Here is a 7,335-nt window from a genome sequence, read left to right as displayed (position 1 = left end):
CCATGTTTCTGAGATGGTGACTACATCATAGTCGCCCTGATGGATTAGGACCTCCAACTCCTCTTGCTTGTTGCCCAGGCTGCCTGCATTGGTGTACATGCATCGCAGCTGGGTTCCTGACTTCTCAACTGACCCTACCTTGCGCCCTACTCTTACCTCTGCAGAGGGACCGATTGCCTCACCCACCCCCTTCAGACCTAGTTTAAAGCCCTCCTAATGAGCCCTGCCAACTCCAGTGCCAGGACTCTCTTACCCCTTCTAGATAGATGCACCCCATCAGGACCCAAGCAGGTCCTGGGCATGGCTGTGGCAGATGCTGAGCTGACTGAGCAGTGTGGTCCCCGGTTTCCAGCCACGCCTTGAGGAGTGCTGAAGCAGATGGGAGACATCCTGGGCCAGGTGAAGGGCACTGGCAGTGTCCCTGCCAGCACCTGCAGCAGTGTTGCACAGGCTGCTGACAATGCCCTGCAGCCCATCATGCAGCTCCTGGACAGCCAGGGAGTGTGGGGCCAACAGGCACACAGACATCTCTCAGCGCCCCTGACCCCCCCTGGGAGTGTGGAGGACCTGCAGGGTCTGTAGTTGCTTGGATGAGTTTCAGAGAGTCAGGTTTCTGATGAAACAAAAGTGATCTTTAGCTGCCAGGGGCAATGTTGCCTGAGCAGGGGCTCTTGGAGTCACTGTGGGGCATGCAGCTTGCAAGTTTCCATGCCCCTTGCTCTTCCCTGTCTGAGGTGATTGATAAACCAAGACTGCTTTGTGGGGTGAGTTGTGTTTTACCATCCCAGAATGGCTGAGGTTGGAAGGGGCCTCAGAGATGAAGCTTGCCAGCCTGGGCAGGGGCAGCTCTCAAGTAGCCTGAGCTGCTGGAGGCCTCATGCGACCTGGCCTTGGACACCCCCAGGGAAGAGGCATCCACAGCCTCCCTGGGAAAGCTGGGAGCAGCCTCGGGGTGCCGGTGGGTGAGAAAGTGGAGGGGAGGCAGCAAGGGGCACTTGCAGCACAGGAGGCCAGTGGCAGCCTGGGCTCCTGCAAGGCAGCCTGGCCGGAGGGGCAGGCAGCCGGTTTGTGTCTCCTGGGGCAGCAGGAGCTGTGTGGGGGCTCCCCGCAGGAGCAGCTTGGCAGCCCTGGGGCCCGAGAGGCTTTCTGGGCCTGCCCTGGGGGAGCTGGAGCAGGGCTCGCCAGGCAGCTCCCCTGTGGGCTCTGGGCAGCCCTGTGCCCGCTGGCTGCCGTCTGGTCCCAGCGCTGGGCACTCCTCTCTTTGTGCCGCGGTTGCCAGGGGGCCGCTGGGTGGCCTCAGGCTCTGTTGCTGTGGCAACCAGGCACAGCCGAGCGAGGGAGTGGGAGAGCGGCTGGCTGCGGGTGGCTGCGGGTGGTGCTTGGCCATACTGCTGGCATTGGTGGATCGTAGGGCGAATTGGTGCAGCCCCTTGGACACTGGGGCCGGTCCCGGGCCGAGGTGACGATGGCTGTGTCCCCTCCCCAGCCAAACCCCCGGGGGGGGCTTTGGGTGCCTCAGGAGGGAGGGCTGGGAGCAGGGCTGGGAGCAGAGCTGGGAGCAGGGCTGGGAGCAGGGCTGGGAGCAGAGCTGGGAGCAGGGCTGGGAACAGAGCTGGGAACAGGGCTGGGAGCAGGGCTGGGAACAGGGCTGGGAGCAGGGCTGGGAACAGGAATGGGAGCAGGGCTGGGAGCAGGGCTGGGAGCAGGGCTGGGAACAGGGCTGGGAGCAGGGCTGGGAGCAGGGATGGGAACAGAGCTGGGAACAGGGCTGGGAGCAGGGCTGGGAGCAGGGCTGGGAGCAGAGCTGGGAGCAGGACTGGGAGCAGGACTGGGAACAGGGCTGGGAGCAGGGCTGGGAACAGGGCTGGGAGCAGGGCTGGGAACAGGGCTGGGAGCAGGGCTGGGAGCAGGGCTGGGAACAGGGCTGGGAGCAGGGCTGGGAACAGGGCTGGGAGCAGAGCTGGGAGCAGGGCTGGGAGCAGGGCTGGGAGCAGGGCTGGGAACAGGGCTGGGAGCAGAGCTGGGAGCAGGGCTGGGAGCAGGGCTGGGAGCAGGGCTGGGAGCAGAGCTGGGAGCAGGGCTGGGAGCAGGGCTGGGAGCAGGGCTGGGAACAGGGCTGGGAGCAGAGCTGGGAGCAGGGCTGGGAGCAGGGCTGGGAGCAGGGCTGGGAGCAGAGCTGGGAGCAGGACTGGGAGCAGGACTGGGAACAGGGCCGGGCAGGGAGGGTGGAAGCCTGAGCGCCGCTGTCCCACACAGCAGTGCTGAGGACAGTGCCGGCACCAAGCTGCTGTTTGGGGCAGGATGGGAGGGAGGAGGTTGCCCCTGGAGCCAAGCGGAGGCTCTTGTGCTGGGAGAGAGCTCCCTGGAGCTGCAGCACTTCCCATGGCAGGGACCCCCGGGGGCTGGGGCCCCTTCTCTTCTCCCTGCCCCCACAGCTGGACCGGCAGCAAACTTTGCTCCCTGAAACACAAACTCCCTCTGGGGCTTCCTCGTTGCCATGGGATGCTGCTGTGTCTGCATCCAGGCTGGGGTGAAGCCTGGAGGGGACAGAGGCTGCCTGCCTCCCTGCTGCCAGCCTGCTCCTCCTCCTCCTCCTCTCAGCCCTGGGCTCTGGGAGGCCTTGGCCTGTGCTGCCCCATCTGCAAAGGAGGGAGCAGAGCATTTCTCCCCTGCCTAGCAAAGGCTGTGCAGGCTGAGGATGGAGAGTGCAGCAGATGCCTGGGTAGCAGAGGCTGCAAAGCTCCCCCAGCCCAACTCTCCTTTCCTTGCACTTTAAAGCCCCAGGGGATTTCCTGAGAGGCAACAGTTCCAGCAAGTACCTGAGGGAAATCCAGAGGCTGGACTGCTTCAGGAGGCTGCAGGTAACTCAGGACAGGTTGTCCAACGTTGCCTCTGCACTGAGGGGTGGGGAACAACCAGTGCTTCCTCAGCAGCAGCAGGGGGGCCCAGCCAGTGCTGCAGCAGTGCAGCAGCAATGCAGGAGCTGTGGAATGTTCTCTCTCCTGGCAGCCAGCAGTGTGTGTGTGTGCTGGAGAGCCGGGCATGAGGCTGCAGCTGGCTGAGCTCAGGCTGGAGGCTGCATTCCTGCTCCTGCTGTTGGTCACTTGCCCTTCTGCAGCTGGATGTCTCTGAGCTGAGTGCTTCTGTTCTTCCAGAGACTGGGCCCCAGTGTGAGAGAGGGGCAGGCACACACACAGATGTTTGCCCAAGAAGGTTTGGAGGATTGAGACTGAAGCAGCTTGGTGGAGACTGAGGTTTCCTGAGCGTTTCAGATCTCTCAGGGAGGATCCAGGAAGGCAGCTGGTCAGGATGTGAGCATCCACAGCCTGTGCTGGACACTGGGAAGTGCTGCTGCAGAATCTGGAGAGGGTTCAGAAAGGGTTTGGAACACAGCCCTGTGAGGAGAGGCTGAGGGAGCTGGGGTTGCTTAGCCTGCAGAAGAGGAGGCTCAGGGGAGACCTTCTTGCTCTCTGCAACTCCCTGCAGGGAGGTTGGAGCCAGGTGGGGGTTGGTCTCTTCTGCCAGGCAAGCAGCCCCAGAACAAGAGCACACAGTCTCAGGCTGCACCAGGGGAGGTTGAGGCTGGAGGTGAGGAAGAAATTCTACCCAGAGAGAGAGATTGGCCACTGGGATGTGCTGCCCAGGGAGGTGGTGGAGTCCCCATCCCTGGAGGTGTTCAGGAGGAGACTTGATAGGGTGCTTGGTGCCATGGGTTAGTTGATTAGGTGGTGTTGGATTGGTTGATGGGTTGGACTCGATGATCTTGAATGTCTCTTCCAACCTGGTCTGGTCTATTTCTATTCCATTCCATCCCATCCCATTCCATTCCATTCCATTCCATTCCATCCCATTCCATTCCATTCCAGTCCATTCCAGTCCATCTTTGTCTCAGCACATCTCACCAAACAGCCTATTGGGAGTTTACCCAGGACTGGACTGGAAGTAAAAATCCTGTAGGGCATTGTTCCAAGTTCTCAGATCCTGCACCTAGGGGATGCCCAACTTGCTGATCAGCTTTAGTAGCAGCAGCCTTATTAGTAGAGGAGAGCCAGAAAGCAACTTTTTCTCTTGTTCTTGTCTCAGATCCCACCTTTGGGATTCCAGAGACATAAAATGAAAGCTGGGGGTAAAGTGTTAATTAAAACCTGGACAGGAGAGTCACTAATTTCCCCCTGGGAAGGAACTTCCTTGGTTTTGTTAACAACAGATCCAGCTGTCCCTGCACTGAGAGAGTCATTGGCCACTGGGATGTGCTGCCCAGGGAGGTGGTGGAGTCCCCAGCCCTGGAGGTGTTCAGGAGGGGATTGGATGTGGCACTTGGAGCCAGGGTTTAGTCAGGAGGTCTGTGGGGACAGCTTGGACTCGATGATCTTTGAGGTCTCTTCCAACCTCAGTGCCACTGTGATCCTGTCAGGAGGCTGGAGCTCCTCTGCTGTTAGGATGAAGCCTTCAGTGGCCCTGCTTCCACCCCTGCAGCATTTCTTGCTGAGCTTCCTCCTCGAGTGCTTTCCTGCTTTTGTTTCTGCTGTGGCAGCCTCTGTAATGCCTGTAGGGAGCCTTGAGTTTGGGTGCCAGTGAGTGAAGAGCAGGGCCCTCATTCTCCATGGAGAAATGCTCCTGGGCACTGGGGTGGTTTGGTGTCTGGAAGGAGTCAGCTTTGCTGGGTGGTTCCTGTAACTGAAGGCAAACAGAGCAGCCCTGAGAGGCTGTGGGGAGAGGCTGTGGGGAGAGGCTGTGGGGAGAGGCTGTGGTGAGAAGCTGTGGGGAAAAGCTGTGGGGAGAGGCTGTGGGGAGAGGCTGTGGGGAGAAGCTGTGGGGAGAAGCTGTGGGGAGAGGCTGTGGTGAGAAGCTGTGGGGAGAGGCTGTGGGGAGAGGCTGTGGGGAGAGGCTGTGGGGAGAAGCTGTGGGGAGAGGCTGTGGCAGAGGCTGTGGGGAGAGGCTGTGGGGAGAGGCTGTGGGGAGAAGCTGTGGGGAGAGGCTGTGGGGAGAGGCTGTGGCAGAGGCTGTGGGGAGAGGCTGTGGGGAGAAGCTGTAGGCAGAGGCTGTGGGGAGAGGCTGTGGGGAGAGGCTGTGGGGAGAAGCTGTGGGGAGAGGCTGTGGGGAGAGGCTGTGGGGAGAGGCTGTGGGGAGAAGCTGTAGGCAGAGGCTGTGGGGAGAGGCTGTGGGGAGAGGCTGTGGGGAGAAGCTGTGGGGAGAGGCTGTGGGGAGAGGCTGTGGGGAGAAGCTGTGGGGAGAGGCTGTGGGGAGAGGCTGTGGGGAGAAGCTGTAGGCAGAGGCTGTGGGGAGAGGCTGTGGGGAGAGGCTGTGGGGAGAGGCTGTGGGGAGAGGCTGTGGGGAGAAGCTGTGGGGAGAGGCTGTGGGGAGAGGCTGTGGCAGAGGCTGTGGGGAGAGGCTGTGGCTCTTCCCCAGGGTATGGAGCTCTGTGCTCCCCGAGTCAGAAGGAGCAGCAGGGCAGCCCAGGTGCTCTCCCCTGGGGAAGGATGCCCCAGCCTGGAGGCACTGGGGAGCCTTTGGCTTGGCTGGGAGTGGGGTTCTGGCTTTTCAAAGGTCTGTTGCTGCTCCTTGCAGGTGAGCTGAGCCATGGCCACTGAGCAGAACCAGCGCTCCAGGAGGCCCTCCAAAACACCTGGGGGGCTCCAGGGCACAGTGGGAGCAGCTGGTCACCTGAAGCCAGCCAGCCAGGCAGAGCAGCCTGGAACTGTAAGTAGCTGCTGTGGTCAAGAAGGAGCCCTGGAGCAGGCTGCCCAGAGAGCTTGTGGAGTCTCCTTCTCTGCAGACATTCCAAACCCACCTAGACACGGGGATCCTGGGCAAGCTGCTCTGGGTGACCCTGTGTTTGCAAGAGGCTTGGACTGGCTGATCCCCAGAGGTCCCTTCCAACCCCCACCCTGCTGGGATAGCCTCCATGGAGCACAGATCCAGCCCTGCAAAGAGTGGAGCCAGGGCAATTCCTCCTAGCCACCAATGTCCCCTTTGCTGACTGGAGCTCAGCTGGCTGGGGATGCCCTGCTGCTGATGGTCTCTCAAGGAGATCTCTCTGAAGGCTTCTGTGGAGGGCTCTGTGAGGCCAGGACAGAGAGGAAAGTGCTAGTGAAGGAGAACTCAGCCTTGGAGGCCTTCCTCTGCACCTCACTCCTGGCCCAAGGCTGCTCTTCTGCCCTCCTCTGCCTCCCCCAGCAGTGCCATCTCCACAGGGCAGGCTGGGGAGCCTGGGGCAAGGCTGGAGCTGGGGGATTTCTGCCCTGCTCTCTTCAGAGCTCCCTGCCTCTATCCAGCAGCACTACAGAGGGAACAAATGCCCAGAGAGCAGCAATCCCCAGGAGTGCCCCAGCAAAGCAGGCAGCAGCTCATGGGACAGAGCCCCTTGCTTGGAGCTTGTCCCTTCTGCTCTGGCTCAGGAATGCTCTGCTGTGAAACACTGCAGCAGCTCACTCAGGAGGCTTCCAGGGCTGGCCTGGGAGCTGTGACCACAGATTCTTCCCCAGTGGCACTTGGACAAGAGGAGCAGAGGTGTTTCTGTGGCTTGTGCTGGTGCTGTGTGTTTCAGCTGACTCCCTCCCCCCTCCTGCAGGAGATGCCTGAGGCCATGGAGTGCCTGGGTGGCACTCAGGAGGGGAGCCTGCCCTGGACCATGCAGAGGGGTGGCAAGGCTGAGGAGAGGAGGCTGCTCCAGCGCCAGCAGAGGCTGGGCAACGTTCTGCCCTCAGTTTCCAACAGGAGGGGCAGCACCCAGGCTGTCATGAGGCTGCCCCCAGTTGGCACCAGGAGGGGCAGCACCCAGGATGTCATGAGGCTGCCCCCAGTTGGCACCAGGAAGGACAGCAGCCAGGAGGCAATGAAGCTGCCCCCAGTTGGCACCAGGAGGGACAGGAGCGAGGAGGAGATGAGGCTGCCCCCACTTGGCACCAGGAGGGGCAGCACCCAGGAGGAGATGAGGCTGCCCCCAGTTGGCACCAGGAGGGGCAGCACTCAGGAGGAGATGAGGCTGCCCCCAGTTGGCACCAGGAGGGGCAGCACTCAGGAGGAGATGAGGCTGCCCCCAGTTGGCACCAGGAGGGGCAGCACCCAGGAGGAGATGAGGCTGCCCCCACTTGGCACCAGGAAGGGCAGCAGCGAGGAGGAGATGAGGCTGCCCCCAGTTGGCACCAGGAGGGGCAGCACCCAGGATGTCATGAGGCTGCCCCCAGTTGGCACCAGGAGGGGCAGCACCCAGGAGATCAGGCTGCCCCCTGTTACCAGGAGGGGCGATCCTGGGCCGAAGACCCTGCCCCCGATTCCCCAGCTTGCAAGCTCCAGTGACTCCTCCTCTCCAAAGGTAAACTTTTCCTGCCCTCT

This window comes from Melanerpes formicivorus, unplaced genomic scaffold, assembly GCF_026170545.1.
Source record: "Melanerpes formicivorus ecotype bairdi unplaced genomic scaffold, bMelFor1.0.p_v2 SCAF_119, whole genome shotgun sequence".
Taxonomy (NCBI): Eukaryota; Metazoa; Chordata; class Aves; order Piciformes; family Picidae; genus Melanerpes; species Melanerpes formicivorus.
The sequence above is the reverse complement of the archived record's forward strand: the minus strand, read 5'-3'. Positions refer to the sequence as shown.